Source organism: Erpetoichthys calabaricus, chromosome 10, assembly GCF_900747795.2.
Source record: "Erpetoichthys calabaricus chromosome 10, fErpCal1.3, whole genome shotgun sequence".
Lineage (NCBI taxonomy): Eukaryota > Metazoa > Chordata > Cladistia > Polypteriformes > Polypteridae > Erpetoichthys > Erpetoichthys calabaricus.
Genome location: NC_041403.2, coordinates 109,497,103 through 109,512,519, shown reverse-complemented (window position 1 = coordinate 109,512,519; position 15,417 = coordinate 109,497,103).

Sequence of the window (15,417 nt, the reverse complement as noted above, 5' to 3'; positions counted from 1 at the left end):
ACAATTGGAAATGCATCTAGTCATTAGAAGACATTTTTGAAGCATTTCTTGGGCAGAATTTGCAAAGCTAAATATAATATAGATAGATAGATAGATAGATAGATAGATAGATAGATAGATAGATAGATAGATAGATAGATAGATAGATAGATAGATAGATAGATAGATAGATAGATAGATAGATAGATAGATAGATAGAGTGCATCCGGAAAGTATTTACAGCGCATCACTTTTTCCACATTTTGTTATGTTACAGTCTTATTCCAAAATGGATTAAATTCATTTTTTTCCTCAGAATTCTACACAAAACACCCCATAATGACAACGTGAAAAAAGTTTACTTGAGACTTTTGCAAATTTATTAAAAATAAAAAAACGGAGAAATCACATGTACAGAAGTATTCACAGCCTTTGCTCAATACTTTGTCGATGCACCTTTGGCAGCAATTACTGCCTGAAGTCTTTTTGAATATGATGCCACAAGCTTGGCACACCTATCCTTGGCCAGTTTCGCCCATTCCTCTTTGCAGCACCTCTCAAGCTCCATCAGTTTGGATGGGAATTGTCGGTGTACAGCCATTTTAAGATCTCTCCAGAGATGTTCAATCGGATTCAAGTCTGGGCTCTGGTTGGGCCACTCAAGGACATTCACAGAGTTGTCCTGAAGCCACTCCTTTGATATCTTGGCTGTGTGCTTAGGGTCGTTGTCCTGCTGAAAGATGAACCGTCGCCCCAGTCTGAGGTCAAGAGCACTCTGGTGCAGGTTTTCATCCAGGATGTCTCTGTACATTGCTGAAGTAATCTTTCCCTTTATCCTGACTAGTCTCCTAGTCCCTGCCGCTGAAAAACATCCCCACAGCATGATGCTGACACCACCATGCTTCACTGTAGGGATGGTATTGGCCTGGTGATGAGCGGTGCCTGGTTTCCTCCAAATGTGATGCCTGGCATTCACACCAAAGAGTTCAATCTTTGTCTCATCAGACCAGAGAATTTGCTTTCTCATGGTCTGAGAGTCCTTCAGGTGCCTTTTGGCAAACTCCAGGCGGGCTGCCATGTGCCTTTTACTAAGGAGTGGCTTCCGTCTGGCCACTCTACCATACAGGCCTGATTGGTGGATTGCTGCAGAGATGGTTGTCCTTCTGGAAGGTTCTCCTCTCTCCACAGAGGTCCTGTGGAGCTCTGACAGAGTGACCATCGGGTTCTTGGTTACCTCCCTGACTAAGGCCCTTCTCCCCCGATTGCTCAGTTTAGATGGCCAGCCAGCTCTAGGAAGAGTCCTCTTGGTTTCGAACTTCTTCCACTTACAGATGATGGAGGCCACTGTGCTCATTGGGACCTTCAAAGCAGCAGAAATTTTTCTGTAACCTTCCCCAGATTTGTGCCTCGAGACAATCCTGTCTCGGAGGTCTACAGACAATTCCTTTGACTTCATGCTTGGTTTGTGCTCTGACATGAACTGTCAACTGTGGGACCTTATATAGACAGGTGTGTGCTTTTCCAAATCATGTCCAATCAACTGAATTTACCACAGGTGGACTCCAATTAAGCTGCAGAAACGTCTCAAGGATGATCAGGGCAAACAGGATGCACCTGAGCTCAATTTTGAGCTTCATGGCAAAGGCTGTGAATACTTATGTACATGTGATTTCTCAGTTTTTTTATTTTTAATAAATTTGCAAAAACCTCAAGTAAACTTTTTTCACATTGTCATTATGGGGTGTTGTGTGTAGAATTCTGAGGAAAAAAATGAATTTAATCCATTTTGGAATAAGGCTGTAACTTAACAAAATGTGGAAAAAGTGATGTGCTGTGAATACTTTCCGGATGCACCTGTAGATAGATAGATAGATACTTTATTAATCCCAAGGGGAAATTCACATACTCCAGCAGCAGCATACTGATAAAGAACAATATTAAATTAAAGAGTGATAACAATGCAGGTTTAACAGACAGACAATAACTTTGTATAATATTAATGTTTACCCCCCCAATTGGAATTGAAGAGTTGCATAGTGTGGGGGAGGAACGATCTCCTCAGTCTGTCAGTGGAGCAGGGCAGTGACAGCAGTTTGTTGCTGAAACTGCTCCTCTGTCTGGAGATGATACTGTTCAGTGGATGCAGTGGATTCTCCATGATTGACAGGAGCCTGCTCAGTGCCCATCGCTATGCCACGGATGTCAAACTGTCCGGCTCCGTGCCTACAATAGAGCTTGCCTTCCTCACCAGTTTGTCTAGGCGTGAGGTGTCACTCTTCTTTATGCTGCCTCCCCAGCACACCACCGCGTAGAAGAGGGCACTCGCCACAACTGTCTGATAGAACATCTGCAGCATCTTATTGCAGATGTTGAAGGACGCTTCTAAGGAAGTATAGTCGGCTCTGTCCTTTCTTACACAGAGCATCAGTATTGGCAGTCCAGTCCAATTTATCATCCAGCTGCACTCCCAGGTATTTATAGGTCTGCACCCTCTGCACACAGTCACCTCTGATGATCACGGGGTCCATGAGGGGCCTGGTCCTCCTAAAATTCACTACCAGCTCCTTGGTTTTGTTGGTGTTCAGTTGTAGGTGGTTTGAGTCGCACCACTTAACAAAGTCCTTGATTAGGTTCCTATACTCCTCCTCCTGCCCACTCCTGATACAGCCCACAATAGCAGTGTCATCAGCGAACTTTTGCACGTGGTAGGACTCCAAGTTGTATTGGAAGTCCGATGTATATAGACTGAACAGGACCTGAGAAAGTACAGTCCCCTGCGGCGCTCCTGTGTTGCTGACCACAATGTCAGACCTGCAGTTCCCAAGACGCACATACTGAGGTCTGTCTGTAAGATAGTCCACAATCCATGCTACCAGGTATGAATCTACTCCCATCTCTTTCAGCTTGTCCCTAAGAAGCAGAGGTTGGATGGTGTTGAAGGCGCTAAAGAAGTCCAGAAACATAATTCTTACAGCACCACAGCCTCTGTCCAAGTGGGAGATGGATCGGTGTAGCATATAGATGATGGCATGTTCTGCTCCCACCTTCTCCTGGTATGCGAACTGCAGTGGTCGAGGGCGTGGTGGACCTGTGGCCTCAGGTGGTGAAGCAGCAGCCGCTCCATGGTCTTCATCACATGTGACATCAGAGCGACAGGTTGTTCATCTCACTAGGACGTGATACCTTTGGGACTGGGGTGATGCAAGATGTTTTCCAAAGCCTTGGGACTCTCCCCTGTTCCAGGCTCAGGTTGAAGATGCGCTGTAGAGGACTCCCCAGCTCCAGCGCACAGGCCTTCAGCAGTCATGGCGATACTCCATCTGGACCCGCTGCTTTGCTGGCACAAAGTCTCCTCAGCTCTCTGCTTACCTGGGCTGCTGTAATTGTGGGTGGGGGGAAACTCTCTCTTATGCTGGTATCAGCAGAAGGATGGGTGGAGGAAGCAGTACTCCGAGGTGAGAGTGGGTTAGGGTGGTCAAACCTGTTAAAAAAGTTGTTCATCTGGTTTGCTCTCTCCACATCTCTCTCGATGGTGGCACCTCGCTTCAAGCTGCAGCCAGTGATGATCTTCATCCCATCCCACACTTCCTTCATGCTGTTATTCTGCGACTTCTGCTCCAGCTTTCTCCTCTACTGCTCCTTCGCCACCCTGAGCTGGACTCGGAGTTCCTTCTGCTTGCGCTTGAGCTCATGCTGATCACCACCTTTAAAAGCCCTTTTCTTGTGGTTCAAAAGGCTGTTGATGTCACTTGTAATCCATGGCTTGTTCTTAGCATAGCAGTATACTGTTCTTACTGGAACTACAATGTCCATATAGAAGTTGATATAGTCAGTAGTGCAGTCAACAACCTCCTCAATGTTCTCACTATGTGACCCCTGTAGGATATCCCAGTCCGTAGTTCCAAAACAGTCTCTCAGAGCCTGCTCTGCCTCAGGGGACCACTTCCTGAATGAGCGTGTGGTTGTAGGTAGCTCCCTCACTCTTGGTTTGTAGTGAGGCTGAAGCAGAACCAGGTTATGATCTGCTTTCCCAAGCGCAGGCAGCGGGGTGGCGCTGTATGCTTCTTTAACGTTTGCATACAGTAGGTCAATAGTTCTATTTCCCTGGGTGTTACAATCCACATACTGGGAGAAGGCAGGTAATGTTTTGTCCATATGATTTGTACTTCAATATATGTCAAAGATAACGGGATGCAGAAGAGCAAAGGTAACATTAAGGGTCAGTTTTTAGTGTAACCACTGAATTTAGATGAGGGCACAATTGCAGACAGCCAGAGAAAAACTGATTTGCATTAGGGGTATACAAGCACAGAACATTATTCCACATCTAAATAAACAAGGTAAGAATTGATACATTGCTATGGCTCTGAAATGAAATAAGGTTTTAATTAAAGAAGAATTTTAATAATGATAAAGAAATGTATTTTTCTTTTGAATTATATAGATATGAGAAATTGTAGAAAATAACATTTAACAGTTGTAAATGACTCAATATATGCTAATATACAGTAATATACTTAATTATAGGTGTTAAAAACATTGTTATCATACGTTGTAGATCTCTCTTGTTATTATGACAGATTTATAACACCTTAGAGGTGAGGCAGCCCAAATATGTGTAAGATGTAATTATTGTGCACACACACTTGATATTAAAAAAATAATACTTTTTTGAATGCTAAAGCATATTGGCAACAATGAAGTATTACAATTTTCTTTGACAAAGGAAATGCAGATCTTCCCTATTAGATTTTAAATACTTTGCCATTTTCTCTCTTGCCCATTATTTATCAAAAATACTGTATGACACTCTTTAGCTTTGAGTTTCAAAGACTTTTTTCTTATCACAAGGGTTTTCCCTGCCAGCAATGGTCTGATTCAATGAATTATTCAACATTTTTAAAGACGTGCTGGCTATTCTCTGACCTCATTCTGCCTTTGTTCACTTTCTTCCCATGTCAATATAGGCACTGATTACAAATGACATTACGCCTTTTATAAAAGTGAATTTTCAATGTCATTAGTTGTGTATTTGTTGTGCTCGTTTTGCTATTAAGTATGATGTTATTTTTAAAACATAACCAATCTCCATAAACATGTACACCCTGTTTTAACCTTGCCATTCAAAGCAAAGTGGAGATTAACTTCAGTCTTCTCCATCTCTCGATAAAGCTGATGATAATATGTGCTGTTTCAGCCAATTATAGAATCCTGTTACAGAGGCAAGAGGTGCACCTATGCTTCCAAAGGCATTATTATGGAACTCTGCCTTTGTCTATTACACCATTCTCAGTGTTTAGTAGAATTCTAAACCATAATATAACATAAATATTAGTATTTTTCACACATCCTTTATTTAAACTATAAATTATTTACAGCTCTCTAAGAGTCCTAATGGGAATGCACTATATAAAAATGACCAAATATTCAAAGAAATTAGTAATAACAGGATAACTGTCAAACAAATCCGTTACCATTAATAAATTATACTTAATAGTCACATTATGTCCCTCACAATTCTGTGAATCTGGCTTTAATTTCAGGCCTGATCATGAGGTTCACATGCTGTCCTGTATCTATATGGTATTCTCCAGGTACCCATGTCCATCCCACATTCAAAACAATAGTTTGCTTGACTGTGGAATCTGCCTGAGTTTAACAGTATTTATAAATATGCCCTACAAAGGATTGGTGTTCCATCCAGGGTGGGTACATGACTTTTGTTGGATACTAATGAGATGTACCCCAACTCCCAGAAACCCTGTAATACAAACTGGCAAACAACAAAGGTAACCTCACACCCTGTAAGGAGACCCGTCCAGGCTTTAGCAGCAGTAAACCTAGTCAGGTAAAGCTAGCAGGAAGTCTCCATCTATGTTTTGCTAATGCGGTGATTATCACAACAGATAGGTCCATCACAAATAGTAATGAGCAAAATAGGTAAGCTTTGATTTTTCCACAGTTTAGCAAAACTGACACTAAAATTTATTTCACAGATGATTTCATAATTGCAAAATGCAAAACTCACCAAAATTATATTTTTAGGAATTTAAAAGTTTTCTTTTTGGGTGGAAAACAAGGAATATTGCTTCCTAAAGCCTTTTACATTCATTCGTGTTTCTCTGTGTTCTGTCCTATGGCTGCGTAATGCCTGTAATCCGTAACGCACTGGAAGAGTCATGTTGCATGTTTTCCATACAAAGACACACTAAAACGTTCCACTGTGCACAATACTGTGTTTTCTCCACATGAAAACTCAGCACACAGAACGTTGCTGCTCCCAAATACCCCCCTGTTATTTAACAATTTACTTATTCTACTTGTGGTTATGCACAGTTGCAGTGTTTTTTCATTTTCCCACAAATCATTTTGCAAATCGCTAATCATAAAAATCATAACAGCATGTTCTCAATGATTTGTGGATACTTTTCATGAGCCATCCAGTAGAATATCAGAAAATGGGTGGGTTGTCAGTATACAACTTCATTGTACATTGAGGCATAATAAAACCAACATGTGTTGAGTTTTGGTAAACACTGGAAAAAAGTACATGCTCTCCCTCTGCACAATAGTGGAAGCAACAAGACTAACCACCACAAAGGTACAAGGAAAGAGAAAATCCCATAGAAGACCTCCAACGATAAGAAAGTGCTGCTCTGGCAGAAGGAGAGGTCATGCTTATGGCAGTGTGACTGTACTATAGCCATGGAATCTTCTTCCTAGCCAGGAATGAGTGTGGAAAAAATAGAATTTTGAGTTCTTTTCTGGATTTTCTGAATTAATTTGTAGATGCCCATCTAGAGTTAGATAAAATGCATGCAGGCTGAGAAATCACAGGCTGCTTTAATATTTATTAGTATTAACCTACAGTATTTCCTAGTTGTATACTTTATATATTACCTCAACACATACACTGTTGTAACAAATATAAATAGTGCCAGTCAGACACTGGCATCAAAGAGATTGACTACCTGGCTCCTCATGCCATATTATATGGTGCTGACGTTCAGTCAATGCTCATCTTTAGCTTCATGTAAACTAATAATTCATGTTATCAGTTTGAGTCCTCCACATTATATTACACTCTGGACATTTTTAAATAATAGAAGGAGGAAAACCAACAAGGTGTTATTACAGTGTATGTAGAAGACATGTTGAATGAAACCTACAAGAATAATTAAGTAAGCAAAAGTTCAAACCATGGAGGTAAAAGATAGAATCCTAAAGTGAATAATAATAAGAAGCAATAAAAGAAACAAAAAAAATAATAAATAAATAATGTGAACCACAGAGTAAGTTAGTGAAACCGACAAATTGATTTGCATCAAGAGTGACATTAAGAACGAACTGTGTCCTGATTAGAAGCATGGCTACAGAAAAGGGATTAAATAAACGAAGATAGTTAGTTTATTAGTCTCCAGGTAGAAATTAAATCCTTACAGAAACTCATAAGAAATAAATATATTGTGAACCACCAAGGGGAGCACAACTTTCCAAACACCCAACACGACCGACACAGAAATACACGTTTATTCAGCTGTGGGAAACACTTTTGTCTTGTTTCCCACCTATCCAGCAAAGTACTAAAACACAATATACAATGTTGCACTTTTCTCTCTTCTCTGTCTGTATTTCCACTCCTCCACAGGCAAGTTTCATCCCTCTTCCACCCGACTCTGGCTCTCTCTGGGAGGCAGCTGGCTCCTTTTTTAAGCTGCACCTGGTGCCAGGTGGCTTATTAGGGAGGTCTGGAAATACTCCCAGGTGTGGCAGAAGCCCAAAGTAGTACTCTGCAGGTACTACAGTGCCCCCTGGCTGCATCCACAAAACCCAACAGGGTTGTGCTGACAAACAGTAATTCCCATACAGTTCTGTGGGAACCCAAGGCACCGTTGCAACCCAAGGGGCTGTCAAGTAGCAGTTTGGGGGCGATAGCACCCTTCAAGAACCATCTCTCCCTGTCCTTCCTTTAAGGAGGTGTTGTGGCCGGGTAAAGACACTGGCTGTCCCTCACAATATATATATATATATATATATATATATATATATATATATATATATATATATATATATATATATATATATATGTTGTGACAGATAGGGGGCGCTGTTGTCCCCTTGAACCCTCAGACCACTCGTCAGACACCAGATAAAAGTCCAAATATTTATATTTATTATAATAATAATAATGTGCACAAGCACCCTCCACTCCACAATATGCAATAAATAATACACAATCAATAAACAATAATCAATCCTCCATTCCCAGCAGCTCAGTCACCCTTCCTCCCAACTCGGCTCACTGCTGGGATCTCCCAGAGTCCTTTTATATTCCCTGACCTGGAAGTGCTTCTGATCCCCCAGTCCACGTGATTTCCCAGCACTTCCGGATCAGATGAAAACTCCTTCTTTTCTTCAACCCAGAAGTACTTTATTTCTTCCGTCCTCGTGACTGGGAAGTACTTCCAGGTTAAACTGAAAATATAAATCATTGAGCCTCCCTGCAGCATCCCCTGGAGGTCCCCATGGTATCCAGCAGGGCTGTGATGTAAAACTCCACTGTCCATGATGCCCTGCTGGAATTTGGGGCACCTCCATGTTGCAAGAAGGGCTCCACCTGGCGGCGTGGGGCTATTGGCTGGGATGAACTGCCGGCCATATACCACAATGTGTATGTGTGTGTGTGTGTGCGTGTGTGTGTGTGCGTGTGTGTTATAATAAAATGTTATGTAATAAACATATAATTTTTTTTTTATTAAAATGTGCATGGATGAAGCACAACATATCTCACACTCTATGAATTACTGTAATAGTTATGTCCCTTTGTATATTTTTAATAACATTGCTCCCACCATTCTCATGGTTTAATATTTGCTGAGATGTTTTATTACACTGGCCAGACACTTTATTACTTTCCTGTTGTACTTTATATCAAAGCCAAATACCATAATGCGTTTGAGCCTTTCTGTTTAAAATCATTTTCTCTTACTGATGTAACTAAATAGATATTTTTAAAAAAGGATATTATTAGAGAATTTCATTTTAAAAATGCTTTTCTGACAGCTTTTAAATTATAAGCCTTAAAAGAAAAATGCAGGTTTTTTTTCTTCTTTTGAATGTTTTTAAGCACAGAGGTTTGATTAAAGAATTTTGAATTTAATAACTAGAAGTCATTATCAATGAATAACATTGGACACAAAAGACATGATTTTTGGTTAATGCTTTTCATCTTTTTAGTTAAATATTTATCTGTCTATTTATTTTATATATATATATATATATATATATATATATATATATATATATATATATATATATATATATATATATATATATATATAGTGACCAGTGTCTCAGTTGGTTAGCTGCCCATAACAGTGGCGACCATTACTCATGTGCAGTTCAATAGTTCCTCTACCCCATTTTTCCCTCCGCAAAGTACCCCCAGCTACATACTCTTACGCTCTTAACTGCGAGCTGTGTCTCTGTTAAACAGTAACCCTATGGCAAAGAAACACAACTCCCCTTCAGAAACTCCCTCTTAAACAGTATTTCAATGAGAAACAAACAGACACTTGCCCATTGCCTTTGCAGGATCAGCTGCCAGCTTGCAGGCTTATCATGCAACATGCTTCTTGCACGAGATTTAGAACATTTAAAAGGCTAAGCCCCGGCCAACCTAATGGCTCATTCTACCGTCCTCTCTCCCTCACACTGCATCTGCTCCAGTTACTGCTTCCGAGCCATTGAACCCGCTTGATGGGGAGGACTTTGTGTTCTTTTGACCTGGAGAGGGGAGCTGGACCACCACGTTTGACAGCAGCAACCTGTGTGCTTTTCTGTTGTTGGCAAACCCCTTCTGACCTGCCAGTTCAGCAATAAAGATTTTGTAACTTGGAAACCTGATCCCTTTTCCAGTCTCTTGTGTAACTTTGTAACCAAAGCTTGACAATATATCTATCTATCTATCTATCTATCTATCTATCTATCTATCTATCTATCTATCTATCTATCTATCTATCTATCTATCTATCTATCTATCTATCTATCTATCTATCTATCTATCTATCTATCTATCTATCTATCTATATACAGTATATGTATTTGTTTCACACTTTTCTACATGACTGAAGGCTCTAAGACTTATAGCATTATTCCCAGGTTTGCTCTAATTTTGTAACTGCCACTCCAAGAATATTCTCCTGAAGGCTGCTTCATATATGCACTCTTGTACTGATCTTTTATTTATTTATTTTTTTCCTCACATTGTCTTAATATTTGAATTCAAGGGATCTTTCCAGAGGAAGGATAAAGGGCATCAGATGAGAGTTTAAACAAACAATGGGATTGGTGAAAGAAGCTTTCAGTGGTTTCTTGGCTGTAGTTGGACAGTTGAGTCAGACAGTTTGCTGCTTCTTCTGTCTAATTTAATAATTGCATTGTTTGCATAGTATCCATCTAATAAATCAAGGAAACAATAATACAATTATAAATGTTTATTCAAATGAAAATGTATCGTATAGGTGGTCTTTCGCTATGCTATCATTATTGGTCAGTATAGGAAACATTTAAAAGTAATAGCAGTTTCATTGTTTCTAAGCATTTTAAGTTGTCAACAATGTTTAATATAATAGTGGCATTAATATCATGCAAAAACATACGCATTGGCTGCTAATGCGCACCTCCTTGGTTTCTTATCTTCAATTTACAAATATTTAAATAAGGCTTTAATTAGGACTATCATGATTTCAGTCCTGTGTGAACAAACAATAATAATTTTGTAGTTTTTATCTGCAGAAATGTCAATGATACTGTTTATTAATTAGACTAGTGTTCTGTCTTTTCTGGTTTTAGAGGGGCACTTTTATGTCACCATCATTATAAAATACTGCATGCAACAAATTCCCTGTCTTCAAAGTAAAACTTCACAAAGTTTACTTTAGCCATGATAGAGTGACATAAAGAACATCACAAAACTCCCGTCAAGAACAACATTCATCCCAACTCAGCTCAGCTCCTCTTTGCCCTGAGTGTATTGACATTTGAAGTTCTCCATTGTGGTACTTTCAATTTTACTGTTAGCTAAAATTTATTCTATACATTTTACACTGGTCGGCACGGTGGCGCAGTGGGTAGCGCTGCTGCCTCGCAGTTGGGAGATCTGGGGACCTGGGTTCGCTTCCCGGGTCCTCCCTGCGTGGAGTTTGCATGTTCTCCCCGTGTCTGCGTGGGTTTCCTCCGGGCGCTCCGGTTTCCTCCCACAGTCCAAAGACATGCAGGTTAGGTGGATTGGCGATTCTAAATTGGCCCTAGTGTGTGCTTGGTGTTTGTGTGTGTCCTGTGGTGGGTTGGCACCCTGCCTGGGATTGGTTCCTGCCTTGTGCCCTGTGTTGGCTGGGATTGGCTCCAGCAGACCCTCGTGACCCTGTGTTCGGATTCAGAGGGTTGGAAAATGGATGGATGGATGAAATTTTACACTGAAATTACATATTATAATAACTATAATAATTTTATTGTCTTGGGACTTGGAAACTTGCACAGGGATTTGGCTCCCCCAGGACACTAGTTGGTAGCCCCCCTGGATTGCAGCATCACCACGGATTCCCACAGGGAAATAATGGGAACTGGACTTTGTCAGCTCAGCCCTGTTGGGTTCCATGGGTGCTGCCAGGGGGCTCTGGGAAGAGTTGTCAGCCCTACTTTATCAATGCTCCAACCATACACAGAAATGCTTTCGAGCCACAGCTTCGGGAAACCATTTTTTACTTCCAGGGATTATGTAGAAAGAGCTGCCTGACACTCCTCAAGGAGCCAGAGTCGGGAGGAGGAAGATGAAGCTTGCTGGGAGGAGCGGAGGAGGCAGAGAGAGAGAGAGAGCAACAGAGAGAAGAAGACAGAGTGTCGCTTGCTGTGCTAATTTTACTTGTGATGGTGGTGGGAAATGCTTACAGAGAAGAGTTTCTCACAATAAAAACCTTTTGAGCACTGGATTTGCTGTGGTGAGTGTTTGGGGGCCTGGAGCACCCCCGCGTTGCCACACATGATAACTACTGAATGCATACTGGAATTATTTGAAAAGAAGCAAGAATTGAAACTGAGAAGCTTTTATTTGTCATGTTAATGGGAACATTTAAAACTTTTTTACTTTGTAAGAAAAAAGCGTAAACTTCTATATACCTTTGTAAACACTGGTAATGATTTTCTGCTGTGGTTGTTCTTGCCTGCTACACTGCTATCAGTTGATTTTCTCGGAGCATTAAATGTTATTAGGCATGGATGGTACTGTATCACTCATTTTCAGTACTGAGAGTTCAATTCTTTTCTTCTTGGTGATTCAATAGGCGATGCTGTCATTGCATTCTGTAGTGTATACAGGATTTATTGATAGCAAACGTGATGGACTCTCAACTTTCACTCCTTCTAAGCCAATTCAATGGGCAGCTACAGAACAGCAGGTATTTAGGCACATACTTACTGCATTCAGAGGCCAAATCAAGTGTTTTACAGCTGGACTTTCAATATATTCACTCCTCATTTTTCATTTACTTATAAGACACAAGAACAGTTTATCTAATGTATTTCCTGTCCATAGTGAATACTATGCTAAGGTGCCTCAGTTGTTTACATATTCTTTACAATGAATACAATGAATTTCTTTAGCAGTGTTTTAGCCTCTAAAGAGTTAATTGCTGCTTAACTTAAAAAAGGAAGGGAAGATTAAAAAAAAGCAATAATAAAAATCAGCCCACCTCACCTTCACAGAAACACACACACACATCCTATTTGGATAAATGAACTCTGATGCCTTTGCCTGTTTTAGAATTTACATAATGGACCTCTTTGGCACTAAATCTGTTCTTTGCAGTACACTAATCTTGACATCCTGCAGTTGGATTTCACACCCCTGACAGCCACTCTGTGCTCTGTTTGAAAATCAGTTTTGTAGCCATGTGCACACTTGACCTTGTATTGCCATTGATTTTAGTTTTAACATTAGTCTTTGTCAGGCACTAATTGCCTTTTTGGAATTCTAGCTAAATAATATGAATGGCATTCTTGGAGTCTAATTTAGCAATGGCTTCTTAAAAAAAAAGAAAAGTTAATTAAGTTAGTAAGCCGTGAGTGCCCTTGTCTAAACCCCTGTTGGCTATATGCTGCAATTCTGCTAATGTTTAAAAGGTTCACAAGTTTAACCCTAATTAGTTATTCCTTTACCTTGCATGAATACCTAGTCTAGCTAATGGGTCTATATTCCATTCTTGTGAACAAAGGGGTGATATTTCCAAATCTTCCCACGTCTTACAACCTTGTTCATGTTGCATGAAGTGAATTTTATATAATTGCTCTGACAAATGAGGACTTCTGAAATCTGCTGAGCTTATTTTTGTAAATCATCACAATTATCAATGTGTACTCTCAAAAACAGATTGCTGAGAAATAATCTTTTGAATGTGAAGGCAGCAGATGCTTGCAAGTATGTTTTTGATTTGTTACCCTGCCTGTTTATGCCCCTGAACAGTTCCTTTTGTTTTCCATAAAATCTAAAGGATGGGAATGCATCTTTGATCTCAGTTTCTGCACAGACATTCTGTAGCTTTGAAGGATTCGTAGGTAAGAGCAGTAACACAAGAGGTTAGAGTTGGTCCCTTGGCTCTGGAGTGTGGAGTTTGCTTATTCTAGCCAAGTGTGTCCGGGCTTTTCTACAGCTCTACAACTCTACTCTGTTTTTTCTCCCCCATCCCAAAGAACAACTTAACTTATGACTTAAATGATGACTCCCTGCTGTTCCACTTGCAATTTGTCCCAGCCTTCAACAACTCTGAAATTAGGATGAATAAATGTAAGGAAAGCTATCTCACAGTGGTGATTTTTTGTCCATTTTATCTCTTATTTACTCTATCCCCAGATACAGTTTCCATTGCCAAATGGTATGTGCTGGCTTTACATCTTACCCTCCAACCTTACAGATGGTGAGATCATATAGTGGCTCCCCATTGTCCCTTCAGTGTGACTTTGACCGTGCTGTATGGTTTAACTCTGGCAGAGCCAGGACACACTGCATTGACTCTTAACTCCATTCTGGACATGGAGCACGGAGCAGTAGTGTGGACATGGGGAGGAGGAAGAGCAGCATTTTTCCTGTGCCCTGGGACAGTCTATGCACAGATTCATTGTTTTGGTAACAATGCTATTAGTAACAATATCCAGTGATTTGACAAACACCTTTGATGTCAAATGAAGCTCCTGAAGAAGTTAAACTATGCTAGTTTAAGAAATGAAATGAATTGCTTAATGTCATACACGCACATTGCACTGTACTTTTTGCACATGACACTGTTACTGCATTATTTAAACAAAATTAACTTTTCTAAAAGTGACTTACACTTAATAATGTACTAAGGAAGACTAAACATTCTTGTGTTTCCAGCCCTTTCAATGGGAGGTCAAGAGTCAAGTGAATTTTCTGCATATTATTAATGATTTTACAAACACAAAAGCTCAGATATGGACTCTGTAGAAATGAGTGCAATAAAATATGTAAAACAAGAAGCAAGATGGAGATTGTAAAAGGGATTGGGGTTCATCCAAGAATCCAGTGTAATACAAACAAAAAAGAAAATAGTGAACGTCAAGTCCAAGGAAAGTAATTGGACATAATACAAATAAATATGAAAAAAGTGAACATCTAGTCCAAAGAAAGTAATCAGACAAAATACAAATAAATATGAAAATAGTGAACGTCAAGTCCAAGGAAAGTAATTGGACATAATACAAATAAATATGAAAATAGTGAATATCTAGTCCAAAGAAAGTAATCGGACAAAATACAAATAAATATGAAAATAGTGAATATCTAGTCCAAAGAAAGTAATCAGACATAATACAAATAAATATGAAAATAGTGATTGTGAAGTCCAAAGAAAGTAATTGGACATAATACAAACAAAAAGGAAAATAGTGAACGTCAAGTCCAAAGAAAGTAATCGGACATAAAACAAACAAAAGGAAAATAGTGAACGTCAAGTCCAAGGAAAGTAATTGGACATAATACAAATAAATATGAAAAATAGTGAACATCTAGTCCAAAGAAAGTAATCGGACCATAAAAGAAACAAAAACGAAAATAGTGATTGTGTAGTCCAAAGAATGTAATCGGACATCTATCATCCTATGATGCCAAGGCTTTGCCAGCTCTTTCTAAGCCTGGACTCCTTTTGATTTTGAGTGTCTCCTTCAGGGGCTGCATCCTCATTAGGAATAGGGTTGGCATCCTCATTACAAGTAGGCTTAAATGGGTCCCGGGACAGAATCTGACGAACTCTTGACAAAAAGTGGAAGTGAAAAACTTGTCGCAGAACGTGTCCTCTCATTTACAGGTGAAAAAGAAGGAGGCAATACTGGCCATGCACCTTCAATCGCTGAGGTGTTACATTTTCT